Raw genomic sequence first — 13,452 nt, 5'->3', positions numbered from 1 at the left:
GAGTTCGAAATCAGCCTAGGTTACATAGTAAATCCAGGTCAGCATAGGCTACAAGGGGAGACCTTGGCTCAAAAAGCCCTAAAATAAAACAAATTAATGTGAGTTTAGCTTGCTTTCAGGATGTCATGTCACTCAGGATGATTTCGGACTTGCTATGTAGCTCAGGATGTCCTGAAATTCTCCCCACCTCCAGGGAACACAGTCTAGTTTGTGCTTAGCATTTGGACCACAACTCTTTAAATATAAAATGCTCATGGTGGCCAGAGGGCTCACATAACCCCTGAGTTTGGTACAGCAACAGACTGAGGTGCTATTTGGACCCTGGAGCGTTTATAAGGGAACCTTAGACGTGTCTGCCTAGGAGTTGGGTAAGTTCCCATTTCAAGTTGAAAAGCATGTGACAATGGCTGTTAGTGATGCACCCTATAGTGCACGCAAGCCAGAGGGTGATCAAAGTGGGGGTCTTGTCTCTGCAATCCCCAGACGGGAAAATCTTCTGAAAACGTCCATGGGCCACTCGGGCACGCCAGCTCGGAAGCCAACCGGGGACAAGCGCATTCCCAAACGCCAGCGAGGCTGCCTCGCGGTATGCTCCGGGGTTCCCTGACCAAGCCAGTTTCGCTGTCCTCCTCTGTCGCCACTACATTCGTGCTGAGTAATGCTAAGGGTCAGCAGCTTGTGCTCTTCTGAAATGCATGCAAAAAAAGTTTGGATGCGAAGAGGGGAAAAAAAAAAAACCCAACCAAAAAAAAGAAACCCGGGAGACTGTGACTTAGATCCTGGGTACCAAAGTCACCAAGGAAGGCGGGAGAGGGGTCCTGGAGGACAGGATTCGACCTAAGAGGAAGAGAAAGGAAAGCAAAGGGAAGAGGCAGCTAGGACATCCTCTTAACCGCCCCAGAGGGCACCGAGGCCCTGGGGCTGCTTTTGGAGAGGTTCATCCCTCCCTGTCAATCAGCTCCATCCGGTGTTGCGATTGGCTGGGGGCTTCCATACTCCCCCGCGCCTACCTCCTAGTTGCATGGGGTTTACTTCCCCAAAGTACACGGGCACCACCTTGTGGATCAACCGCTCCTGCCTGGACAGTGGGTTTCCGCCCAGAAAAAAAAATGTAAGCCAATGAGAACGGGTGCATGCAACTATTGGCTTGTCTGAGTGTCGCTCTCAGTGCATCCCGCCCTCATTTTTATAGCCCACCCAAGTATTGGTGCGGCTTCGTGTCTATCTGGGCTCTGGATCCTTCAGTTATAGGCAGATGCGGCAGCCACTCAGGAGCCCGGCCCCTGGACGAAGGCACTGTCCAATCGCAGCCAAGGGGCGCGGCGGCGAGGCGGCCATTGGCCCCTGCACGCGGCAGGGAGCAGCAGGTTCGGCTGAGCGCGGCTATATAGCGGGCGGCGGGCACGCGTGCCGCGGCATCGCGCGAGGGACGCCGCCACCTCCTCCCACGCTGCAGCCCTGTCTTCCCGCTCAGCCGCTCAGGTACATGGGCCCGCGGGTGGGGCTGATCGGATGCAGGCCGGGCGTGAGCCGAGCTGCGGCCGCGAGCGGAGCGCCCGGGGAGGCCGCGCGGCGCGTCCCCACCCCCACCAACGGCCGGCGCGGCCTCCTGCCTGCGCCTTGGGCCCCGCGCGTGGTCCGGCGCGCCAACGGCGGGCGTCACGCGTCTGGCCGGCCCTACGTGCTCCATGCGCATTCTCTGGCGCGCGCCGGCTCTCTGGGATGATGTAGCTGGGCCTGGACCCTAAGGAAGCCTTCGGATATGAGGATGGGGGTTGGGGGAGCCCAAGCTGAGAGCGTGATCGCGCCTTCCAGGGCTGCAGAACGGAGGCGCGCAACTCCGGGATCAAAGGCTCAGTGGTGCAGAGACAGCCACGCCAAGACGTGATCTCTCCAAATCCCACTGTTTTCCCCTGCACTATGCCGGGAGTTCCCTTTTTTCCCGCCCTTCCTGGTCACCTGGGTGCGATCAGGTAGGCACAGTGAACTGGAGAACGAGGTAGAAGCAAGGGCCTCAGTAGGGAAAGGATAGGCGTCTGTGCAGGCAATGTGGCTGTGGGGCACTTGGCCACCGAGCTCTTGAACCTGGGGTGCAAACCTCAGCATGAGAAGACCGGTGGTGGCATCTGTGCGAGCCAGCGTGGGACTCCAGAGAAGGGAGATTGCAAGCGGGGTTTTGAATGACAAAGGAGGACTTGGCTTTCTTTGCACCTACGTGGATAGATAGATGCGCCTTCAAGTTAGCTTCTGAGAAAATTAGAGAAGAAAATATAGGCAGTATAATGTAACTGAGTGTGCCCCTCAGCAGGTCCGAAACGTACCTCTAGGTAATGGGAAATTCCCGCCAGCAGGAAGTCAAACTCTGACATTAGATCTTGACTTCTCTAGACCCCTTTTTAACTTCTAATGTTTTAGTTTTGAATCAGAACAAACTTAGATAAAAACCTTTGAGAAGAATACAAGTCCAAGGAAACGAAGAGTTTAATTCTCACCAGACTTGAGGTTAGAGTTTGAAATTGGATAGGACCCGAGCTTCAGCTCAGAGGTGGAGCACTTGGCTTGGAATACAGGAAGCCCCAGGTTCAGTCACCAGAGCCACAAAAATAAGTCACATCTGAAATTGCTGGGGAGAAGATGCAGTTATTGTGCATAGGGGCATAGTCACAGTCACCGATTGGGTTTGTTGGCAAGCAGTTAGGTCTCCTGTCAAGCCATTTATGAGCAACGAGTTTTTTATTTTTTTAATTCTTACTATGGAGCCCTTACTGGCCTGTAACTCAGGAGGATCTCAGAATCTCCTCAGTGCCAGGAATTAAGGTTCATTCCACCAAGTCCAGCTGAGTAATTTAGTATTTATTTGGTTGGATTTATAGGGTTTGCAAAGATATTTTCAAGGATTTGTGGTCAGCCTATCTTTCTTTGGGCTGAGGATCGATCACCTCTACTCCCAGCTTTAGAAAGCAGGTTAGATAGCAGATGTTTCCTTCTGAAACAAGACGACAAGCAAAGCGTTAGGACTAGCTCTGAAGGTGTACATCCTTGCAAAAAGTTAAAAACCAAGCACGTTTAAAGTTGTGCTTCTGTTTTCCAAGTAAATACAAAGTGGCAGTAAAGAACCAAAGGCTGTGAGGATGCTTGCTGAACTTAACTGGCTTGCTTCTGAATATAACATTGTTTCCTTGGAACGTGTTGTACTTAACCTGCATGTAGGGGTAGGTGAATGCTAGTAATTCATTACCTTTTAAAATTAAGGTAGTGACCTGCATTTAACCTGGGAAGTTTGAGTCCAGGTAGTTTTATTAACTGCTTGAGGTCAAGTATATCAAGGTGAATGGTTGTTAATGTCATCCCCACACACTCAAAAGACCTGTTCTCTTGGCCTCAGGCAGGTGGTTAGCAGGGTAGGAATGAGAAACTGACTATAGCTCAGTATCAGAAAGCAGTGAATGGAAGCACAGTGACAGAAGCCTTGGGTGCTCCCTTCCAAGCTGGTCAGAGGTTACTGCTGGTGCAGGTCAGTCTTTTTTTTTAAAAATTGTCATTGTTTATATAATGAATTTCCTTGTATTTCTGAACTACATGGAAAGCACAAGACATAGGTTGACTTTAGGTTTTTAAAATAGGTTTATGATTGCATATTGTTTTTCTACCTCTCTCCCCCCCCCCCCCCCCCATATGGTTTCTCTGTGTAGCCCTGGCTGTCCTGGAACCCACTCTGTAGATTAGGCTGGCTTTGAATGCAGAGATCTGCCTGCCTCTGACGCCTGAGTACTGTGCCACCAGCACCTGGCTGCATGAGTTTTTTTTTTTTTAATGAATTAGTCCAATGCTAACAGGTTTAATAGAAAACTGAGAATTTGTAACCTAAACCAAGTTTTTTCTTTTTTTTTTTTTTTTTTTTTGTCAATGTAATAGAACTGCCTGGTTACTTGTTTGTTTTTTTTTTTTTTTTTTTTTTTTTTTTTTTTTGTTTTTAAAGTTACAGTGCTGAAATAGAGTTGTATGCTTTAGAGTTTATATTACATTGCTGACTTACCGACCGGATAATTGTCAAATAGGTAGATAAGCTAGGTGTGGTAGTACACATGTTTAATCCAGCACTCTGAGGCAGAGGCAAATAGAGCTCTTGTTCCCAGGTATCAGCCTTATCTATGTAGCGAGTTACAGACCAGCCAGAGCTTCACAGCTCAGACCCTGTCTCAAAAGAAAGAAGTAATGTTCTTTTTCCCCTGTACTTGTCACAGTTAGTGGGGGAACTTTTGCCCAAGCTCAGGAGAACCTTCGTCCAACCTCAGGTGTTAAATTTAGATTCAGCAGCTGTCACCCCACTTGTAGCTGGTGACTAGTGGCTGTTAGCTAGAAATATTTACTGTTCTCTACTTATTATTTTTAATATATTTTAATATTTTTTAATGCAACTTTATTTCGGAAAACTGAGCTGCTAGCCAGGTGATAGGCTAAGAGCATAGTCTGCATTACAAAGCATAAAGAAAGCTGCGGGCCTGGGAAGGCTTTGCAGTGCTGTTCTTCTGCAGGTGCTGCCTTTTTTAGGTGTAAAAGGCAAAGAGCAGTGTGTTTCGGCTAGTCACTAAGCGGTTACTTTGCTATGGCAGACTGAAACCAGGACCCAATATGGACTCTTACTGAACCGCAACCCCAGGCACTCCTAGTGTTGTAAAAATGGTCTCAGGGCTATCTTGGGAGTTCAGGCCAGCCTGGATTATGTGAAACTCTACCCTAAAAAGAAAATCCTGGCATGTCCACCTCTGCATTGGGATTTAAGTAGTTGGAGTTGTTACTCAGAATTGAGTGTAAGCTGCCTTTTCCTCTTGCCAATTTTTCTTTTTTTATAGTGCTTGGAATCAAACCAGAACCAGGACCCTGTGCATGCTGGGCTAGTGTTCTGCCCTTGGGTTATATCCCTACACTTTGGGGTGTTGCTGTCTGTCCATCACAGGCTGCCTGTGCTCCTGAGGCTGGGATTAAATTAAGGTGTGGACTGCCATACATAGGTTAAGTAGTTTTCTGCTAATTTTGGAATGGGCAGGGTCTACTTGGGGAGAAAATAACACATGGTCCAGCTTACTGATATTTGTCATTTTTCTTCCTGATATAGTTTTAGAGTTGTAGAAGAATTGTAACTAACACAGATTATCATCCTATGTGGTCAATGTGTATTTATCAAAATAAATTGGTAAACCCCATTGATATAGACTTTATTTTGGTTTCTTCAGGTGCTTCTGCAAATGTACTTTCTATGTTTCAGGATCCACTCCAAAGTCTTCTTGTCTCCTTAGACTCTTCTCATCTGTGAGTTTCTGTTCTTTATCCTTCGTGACCTTGACACTTAGGATCTCATTCAGGTTTGTCTTATGACTGGATTGGGTTTATGGTTCTGTGGGAAGACCACAGAGGTCTGTACCACCATCTCCTACTCATACCCAAGGGAAGGGAAATGTGACTATTTCCTTTAGGAGAGAGAATCTGAGTTTGTAGGCATGTATACTAAAGTTGCTAACATTTATAGGTTTTTGTGAGAAACTCTTGACTATGTAGACCAGGCTATCCTTGAACTCAGAGATCTACTTGCCTCTGCCTCCTTAGTTCTGGAATTAAAGGCAAAGGGTTATGTAACCACACCCAGCTAGGTTATTTATTTATTTATTGATCTGTTTTGAGGTAGGGTCTCCTATAACGTAATCTAGCTTCTAATGCTTGATTCTTCTGCTGGGACTAAAAGTATATAGACAATCTTGATTTTGAAGACTGTTTTGAATATTTATATGAACACTATAGCTATCTTCAGACACACCAGAAGAGGGTACCAGATCCCATTACAGATGGTTGTGAGTCACCATGTTGTTGCTGGGAATTGAACTCAGGACCTCTGGAAGAGCAGTTAGTGCTCTTAAATGCTAAACCATCTCTTCAGCACCCCATGAATTTATGTCTATTTTGTCTAGTACTTTATTTTTGTTTTGATTTTGTCTCCCAGGCTAGCCTTGAATTTGATCTGCCTCAACCTCCTGAAATGCAGGGATTCAGTAGACCCAGGTCCCCTTGATAATTCAGTGATTTGATCAATGGGACCTTGTGGTATTAATTTTTATTCTTTGAGTTGTACCTAATATTAACCACCTTTTAATGATTTGTGTGTTAATGTTTTGTTGGTATAATCACTCTGCTCGGGCCCCCCCCACTTCTCTTTGTGTACTTGGCAGTAAGCCTAGGGTCTTGGACAGATAGACCAGTGCTGAGCACCTTACGTTTCTAGGCCTCTTTACTTATTATTTGAGCTCCTTGCCCTGGATGGTTTTCAACTCTGGATCTGAGGCAAATTTTGAACTTGTAGTCTTCCTAGTAACTGGGGTCATGTTCTGTGAGGCCTGGCTGCTTCTCTGTTGTTACTTAAGTGTTTTCTTCCTTGCATTAATTAACAGGGTGTGTTGCATGGCCCAAGTTAAAATTAGCCTTTTACCAGAGAGAATTTTGGAGGGATTGTAGCAGGTAGTGAGTCCAAAGGATTTAGGTGACAGATTAACAGATTGTCCCATCTAGGAGTGGGGCTACACTTGCTTCTGAAGAGATTGACAACAAAGTTAGAAGCAACAAAGTTGCTCTGGTCCTGGAAAGACACTGTTTCAGTTCCCAGAGTCTTGATTTCAAACATTGAAATACAATGTATACCCTTCAAACACAGGTAGCTACTTTATATTCTCAATGTTAAGGTGTTCAGTGTTGTTTTTTGTGTTTTGGTGCTCTTGATACATTTGTAAAATAGTCAAAATGACACTTTGTCACTACTCTATTAATTAATATTTTGCATTGCTTTTTTAAAAATTCCTTTCTGAGGAGAGCAGACTCCAGCAAGTTCAGTTCTGATGTCCATATGCGTGAGTGCTTGTGTGTGTACATGCATGCATACTAAATAAATAATTAAAAGATGGTTAACCTGGCATGTTGCTGTACACCTTTATTCCTAGCAGTCAGGAGTCAGGCAGGTAGATAATGCCACACCAGCCTGCTCTATGTGGTAAATTGAAGCCAGGTCTACAGGGTGAGACCTTACCTTTTTTTAAAAAAAAAAAAAAAAGCCAGGGTTGGGGGTGCATGAAAATTAATTTTTCCATGTAGATTAGCACTCCTTTCGGTCTTTCTGGAAAACCATTTTAATGTCTTTTGGGGTTATTTTGTTAGTGTAGGGGGACATTTAAGGATGACTTTATCAGGATCTACATACATTTAGACAGGTGGTCTGACTTTTATGCTCATGTAGTTATCACCACAATCAAGAGAGTGAACTGTTTACCCCGCAAAAGTATTCCCAGTGCCCCTGTGTGAGTAAAGAAGCTGAGCCAGCAGGTTCAAGGTTAGCCTGGGCAATTTAGTGAGATCCTGCCTGGCATTCTCTAAGTTCAAACCAAGCACTGGGGAGAAAAAGAATCCTTGGCTAACTTAACTGTTATGTAGTTTTCTTTGGAAGGTTGGCTTCTGTTTGCTGATTTGGTTTGACCCATTTCAAGATTAAGGGATAGGTGAACTTGTGCATGCCCACAGAGGCCACAAGGACCATTAGAACCCTTGATGCTGGAGTTAAGGGCAGTTGTCAGCTATCCCATGCTGGTGCTGGGATCTGAGTGAGCAGTAAGTACTCTTAATCATAGAGCTGTCTCCTAGCCTGCCTTCTGAGTTTGTTGTTTGGGTATGTATATTGAATTGTATTACAATTTCTTTTTTTTGTTTTGTTTTGTTTTGTTTTTTTTTTTGTTTTGTTTTTTTTTTTGTTTTTTTTTTTTTTTGTTTTTGTTTTTTTTTTTTTGTTTTTGTTTTTTTTGTTTTTCGAGACAGGGTTTCTCTGTATAGCTTTTGGCTGTCCTGGACTCACTCGGTAGACCAGGCTGGCCTCGAACTCAGAAATCCGCCTGCCTCTGCCTCCCAAGTGCTGGGATTAAAGGCGTGCGCCACCACCGCCCGGCGTATTACAATTTCTTAAAGAATGTGGTATGCTTGCTTGTGTTTGTACTATCCTTTGGAATTAGTCATAAATATGTGGGTGTGTTTTATTGTAGTATGGGAAATTGAACCCAGGGCCTTATTCATGCTAGTTAGACACTCTGCCACTGAGCCACAAGCCTAGTTTGAACACTGTTTCACTGTTTTGATAAGTTAGTTCCATGGATCCCTTTGTCTATTTTCATAGCTAACCTGCTAAAAGAGGTCATTTGCATTTATTTGTGTTTATTAAGACTACCTATCTGGCTTTACTTTGTAGGTACTGAAAATGTATTGAAACATTTTCCTCACTACTACATGGTGCTTTTTCTTTATGTTTGTTTTTCCGTGGCTGGGTTTCTCTGTATAGTCTGGGCTGTCCTGGAACTCACTCTGTAGACCAGGCTGGCCTCAAACTCAGAAATCTGCCTGCCTCTGCCTCTGAAGTGCTGGGATTAAAGGCTTGTGCCTGCCCAGCTACATGGTGCTTTTAATAACAATTGACCTGTTTTTTTTTTTTATTAAAATTGCTTTTTAGATCTCTTTCAGGATGGTTTGAAATTCATTATGTAGTCCAGGCTAGCCTTGAACTCATGATCCTCCTGCTGGGGTTCACTCAGAACTGGGATTACAGTTGTGAACATCTACGCCTGAATTTTTGTGCTGACTTCATGATTATTATACAGAATATGACTCTTAGATGGGTAAACTGGGCCTTAGACCCTGGTGATGCGGTACAGGCAGTGTTGGTTTTCAGTCTTGGGACTGATGGTTTTAAGGGTTTTATTTTAATTTTCTTTACTTTTCAGTCATTTACATGTACATGTGGTCACCTCACAGAGATTCCTGTGGTATAAGCAAGAACTCAGCCAGTTTCTCTTTGATGTTACTAATCTTACATTTTATAGACAAGGCAGCAGTTATGTCTGTTTTTGTCTTATGCTATGGTGAGTTCTTTGTAGATGGGCCCAGGAGAGAATTGTAGGTTATTTATTCCAGACTCTGTCCTCGTAGTACAACACCCACCCTTGCTGCTTGTTATTGATTGCCTGAGAAGAGATAGTTTTAAATGTTTTGTTTGTGGTCTGCCTGGTACTTCCTGGGAATTGACAGTTCTGCTTTGATTATATGCCCTGTTTTGCATTCTAGGCAAGTGCTCTATTCCCAAGCTGGGTTGTTTTTAGTAATTTTCAGTCTTTGGTGCTGGGAACTGAACCCAGGGCCTTGTTATGCCAAGCATGTTCCTCAGCACTGTTCATTGTGGATAGTAACTTCTTATATTCTATCATTCAAACCTTAGAACTGTCACTTAAAGTGAGCTGTTGACATGCTAATTTTGATTTTGTTGGAAAGAGTAAGCAGCAGTGTTGAGACTTTGGCAGTGGGGTGGCTGGCTTTCATTGTTCCTGCTTCTCGTCTATCAGCACTGGAGTGGACAGGGTGGTTGGACAGGGGTGGTGGAGAACCCTTAATTGGCACTGTCCATTTCAGCAAAGATGGTATGAGATCTAGTAACCTGAGGTCAAGTGAGAAGTTTTGAAAATTTATGTAGAAGCTTGCAAGCCAGTCAGTTTTAGCCTATAGGAAATAGGTGTGTGTGTGTGTGTGTGTGTGTGTGTGTGTGTGTGTGTGAGAATATGTTGCTGCTTTTTCTTTTTGTGTCTCTGAGACAGACTCCAGGGCCATGGCAGGTGAGCACTCTACTGACTCCCACCCCTGCAGTCCTGTATATTTTATGATTCAGTTTCTTTTTTGAAAATGGATTTTTTCATGCAGTATATTTTGATTACAGTTTCCCCTCTTCCACCTCCTCCCAGATCTTCTTCATACCCCTTCTTTTTCCTTCATTAGAATACAAACAGGCATCTAGTAGTAGTAAGCTAAAACAAAAACCAGAGTATGACAACAAACAAACAAACTGAAAAAAAAAAAAAAAAAAACTCAGCCAGAGAAAAAGCACAGACACACAGAAAACCCAAATTCAAAATTGGAGACCATCATATATAAACAAAAGATCTGTGGAAGATTTAAAAAAAAATGCCCAGACAAAGCATTGTGAAACAAACAAACCAACCAACCTCCAAAAATACCATTGAGTTCATTTTGTGCTGGCCATTGACTGCTGGGCATAGTGTGGTTAGTCAAGTGAGGTGAGAGAAAACGTATTCTCCGTTGTGAGTGTTATCAGTTATTGAGAGAGCTTCTGGGTTTCGGTGGGGGCTTGTGTCCTCTTTCTCTCTCAACACTGGGACTCCATCTGGCCCTGTGTGTGCTGCCACAGTCTCTGGTTCGTATATGTATCAGTTTTGTTGTATCTAGAAGTCCTTGTTCCTTGGTGTCTCCTGTCTCCACTGGCTTGTATCTTTCAGCTTCCTCCTCTGTTGGGTTCCCTTAGCCCCAAGGGGGAAGAATTTGATGGAGACATGCTATTTAGGACTGAATGTACCAAGGTCTCTCACTCTGTACATTGTTCAGTTGTGGGACTCTGTATTTGTTCCCATCTCCTGCAGGAAGAAGCTTTGGTAACAGCTGAGCAGGGTACTGACGTATGAGTATAGCACTAGGAGCCATCATTCTTTTACTATGTTGTTGCGGCCCAAGCTGCCCCACTTTGGGTACCAAAAATGTTAAGAGCCGCTCTGTCAAAAGCTCTGTCAAAAGCTAAGTTGTTAGAGTCTGCACTGCCCCAAGCTGCTTTGGTCTGAGGGTCGGGGTTCAGCAAGAGAGAGATTGAGGATGTGAGGAATGTCAACAGACAGTGTGATTCAATCCCGATTATTCTTCAGTCTCTCTTAGTCCAAGTCCCAAGTCTTGAGTTCCTAGTCCCTAGTTCCTAATTCCTAGTGCCTCCAGGTTGCTAGTCTCTTTCCCAGTTCCAAGTTCTTTCTCCAAGTGCCTAATACCTAATAATAATAATTTCTTCTGTCTTTTTATATGTCTTTTATATGTCTCACTTCTAAGCCACTCCTTTAAATCATACCTTTAAGTCATGCCCTTAGGTCTTGTCTCTAAATCTGATCTTTAAATCATGCCCTTAAGTCACACACCTTTAAGTCTCACACACCCAAGGGAAAATCCTGGGTATCAGATGTTATCAGAGTGCTCAGCTGTTGTAGGCTATTGAGGCTATTGTAATCAAGTCTTTTGTCAGGGTATATGGCTCAAGATGGCTGCAAGGATGATAGCCGCCTTCTGTCCCCACACTATGTTCCTTTAGCAGAACTGTAGTGTTTGGTTTTCCTCTGGGTCCATGATTTATCTAGTCTCATATTCCATTCTGTGGGCCTTAATTCCAATGACTGAGTTTATTGAAGGACTTGGCAGATTGCTTAATAAAAAAAAAAAATAAAGTTGGGGGTTGGCAAAGTGGCTCAGTGGTTCAGGGTATTTGCTGTTATTGTGGAAGTTCGATTCCCAGCATTCATATCAGGTGATTCACAACCATCTGTAACTCCAGCACAAGCATATACACAAATAAAAAAAAAAAAAAACAAATTGTAAACATTAGAATGCTAAACTTTGTTAAGTGAAAATGGCTTATTTAACCTTTCACTTTTTCAAGGTTAATTTTCTTTCATTTCTGATTTCTCTAAACCACAATGACTTAAGGGTAAGATTTATGTTCTACTCTAGAGGTTACCCTCCCGGGAAAAGTGTAAGATGTAGGAGTGACCTGATGGAGTGCCTACAGAGCTTGCAATGTCTTATAGGACAGGGTGTCTGTCTGCTTCAGCCCTTCCAGGGTGTGGGAGACTTGCTGTTTCCAGTTGAAGTCATCCGGCTGGCCAGCTTCCTGGTGCTGATCTTGGTAGCTTTATCACTAGCCTGTTACACTGGGAATAGGGGAGGGTGTTATGTGTCCACATTTACAGCTATTTCTAAAAAGCCCTTCGGAGAGGACACAGTGTAATAATCAGAAGCTCTGGCTGAGTGAGGAAGGAGCCCTGGAGCCGCCCGCTGTGCTTTCCTAGGACATTACCATTTTCACAGGTTTGCATTGTTTCCATTTGTTCCCATGAGCACATGTCTTTCTGGAAAGAATCTGTTTCAATTGTTTTTGGTTTTTAGTTGTTTTAGGTTGGACATAATTGAGTGCTGATAGCCTATTGAGTTCCAGCAATTGAGGCCAAGGCTGGGGGAAAATGAATTCTGGGCCAGACTGGGTTACATAGAATTCATCTGCTTCAGAGAATTGAGAGTTGACTAGTTTGAGAGCAATAGAAAAACATTCTCAAGGGTTGCTGTGTTATCCATGGTTCAGAAAAGAAGATGAATTAGTTGGACAGTAATTTAAAATGTAGATTACCTTAAACTCCGCAATCCTGCTTCAGCCTCTCAAGTGCTGAGATGACAAGTATGTGCTAGTATGTTTAAGAATTCCTCAGCCGGGCAGTGGTGGCCCACGCCTTTAATCCCAGCACTTGGGAGGCAGAGGCAGGTGGATTTCTGAGTTCGAGGCCAGCCTGTTCTACAAAGTGAGTTCCAGGACAGCCAGGACTACACAGAGAAACCCTGTCTCGAAAAACCAAAAAAAAAAAAAAAAAAAAAAAAAGAATTCCTCATGTTCAAGTTATTGTGGTTTTTTTTTTTTTTGGGTGTGTGTGTGTTATTTGCCTTACTTCTAGGGTACAGACCATTGAAGTAAATCAGGGTGGGAACTCAGGGTGGGGGAGCTAGGTGCTTGCTCACAGAGGTTTGGAATGAGGTGCCAGTGTATTCTTTGATGTAATAGAAGGGTTGCTGGTATCTTTGAGGGAGAGGAGAATCATGGCTGAGGTTGCAGGCGGCTCTAGGTCATTGATCCATACCTCAGTAACTTCACTGGTGCTCTGGATTCACAGAAGGCTTTCTGAGGAGAGGTGGAGAGTTTCCCAGTTGTTACCTTAAATCTGAAGACTGGAGTCAGATTCTGAGCTCAGTTATTGTAGACAGCCAGGCAAATGTGCAGTCTACAGTGGTCCACCTTCGTGATATTTGTTGACTTAGGATCAAAGTTTCTGTTGCTGGTTCTGTCACAGCTAAGCTTTCCTGAAGGCAGACTGTTCTCCTGGTGCCTCCTGGAGCTGCTCCAGAGTCTAGGCAGGGCCTCTTTGACCATGTTGTCTACCAAGTTCATGTTGGGGAACCACACAATTGAATTAACAAAAGCAAAATAACAGAACTTGATTGATGCTCAGTGGTTAAGAATACTTGGTCTTCATTCAGTTCCTATCACCCACATGGTGACTCAAAGTATTTATAACTCTGTAAGTGACAAGTGTACATGTGGTTCACATACATTTTAAAAAAAAGTTTTAAATACAATTTGTGACTTTTTTCCTTGGATCTCATTCAGAACTGCCCTGACTGGATTCTACACCTGATCTCACAACTGTAGTTGGAAAATGAACAAACCTTGGGATTGAGGTTTTAGTGAAATGAAGTGAGTCAGACATTCCAGAATAGTGCAAGAAATGGACC

General features: G+C 43.9%; 1 protein-coding gene across 3 annotated transcripts in view; it reads left to right on the top strand.

Annotated features, from left to right (window-relative positions):
* The first annotated feature begins 1,343 nt into the window (after positions 1 to 1,343).
* The window catches only part of G3bp1 (G3BP stress granule assembly factor 1), a 29,604-nt gene continuing 17,495 nt past the window's right edge, over positions 1,344 to 13,452 (top strand). Inside the window, exons 1-2 of one of the 3 annotated variants that reach the window (XM_076936813.1) lie at positions 1,420 to 1,482; positions 5,235 to 5,363. The gene's annotated coding sequence lies outside the window, so the exon portion shown is untranslated. Of the gene's footprint in view, positions 1,483 to 5,234; positions 5,364 to 13,452 lie in introns of those variants that run through there. The other 2 variants (XM_034506678.2, XM_034506676.2) reach the window with 2 other exon arrangements.

This window comes from Arvicanthis niloticus, chromosome 6 (genome assembly GCF_011762505.2).
Source record: "Arvicanthis niloticus isolate mArvNil1 chromosome 6, mArvNil1.pat.X, whole genome shotgun sequence".
Classification (NCBI taxonomy): Eukaryota; Metazoa; Chordata; class Mammalia; order Rodentia; family Muridae; genus Arvicanthis; species Arvicanthis niloticus.
This window is presented reverse-complemented; position numbering and strand designations above follow the sequence as displayed.